This window comes from Bremia lactucae, assembly GCF_004359215.1.
Source record: "Bremia lactucae strain SF5 chromosome Unknown BlacSF5_NotPlaced_20_SHOA01000004.1_93855bp, whole genome shotgun sequence".
Lineage (NCBI taxonomy): Eukaryota > Oomycota > Peronosporomycetes > Peronosporales > Peronosporaceae > Bremia > Bremia lactucae.
Window position 1 is genome coordinate 60,854 of NW_027152032.1, and position 739 is coordinate 61,592.

A 739-nucleotide genomic window follows, 5' to 3' on the forward strand; every position below is an offset into this window, starting at 1 on the left:
GACGGACGAGGCCCTCAACGTCAGCAATCAGCTGGGAACGAGGTTCCCAGCTGTCATGCGAAGGTGGATAACCTCGCCAGCGAACAAGATAACTCGTTCGCTGCCCCTTCACATCACGGTGGTTCTGGATATGTTCCACAAGGAAACGTTGATTACCGTGGGAGTCCACTAATGGTTGTGGTGGAGGAGGGAAAATTAGATCTTAACCGTATGTCGGATGTAATGTCGAGGATCGACAAAATCGATCACTTCCTCCATGATTTGGAGGAGGGTCTTGACCACGAGCGCGGCAAGCGTCGCTCGTTGGAGCAGATGGTGCAGGCTCACCATATCGAGCGGTTGGAAGACCGTTCGAAGGGTGCGTACTCCTTGTTGGAGTACGAGCGGAAGTATCATGCTGTTCGCGATGAACTGTCGTCAGCTCATCGTAGTTTCGAGGATATTCGGAACCGGCATGAGAAACTGGTTCGCGATCACAAAAATATTTTGGGGATTTTTGAAAAGGGTAGTCAAATCCGTCCTCGGAAGAAGCCGCGTACTGATGGTACGGGCGAAGATGACCAACGTAAAACGTAGGATGCGTTCGCATCCTACGTGGCAATTCTATTGTGTACGCATTGCCTCTGCGATGCAGTACACGGAAAGGACCAATGAACTTGGGTAGTAGTTTACTGCTACCCACATTAGTGACTAATCGCTTAGGTAAGTTTACCGTAGAGAGTAGCACTAGATCATTAAT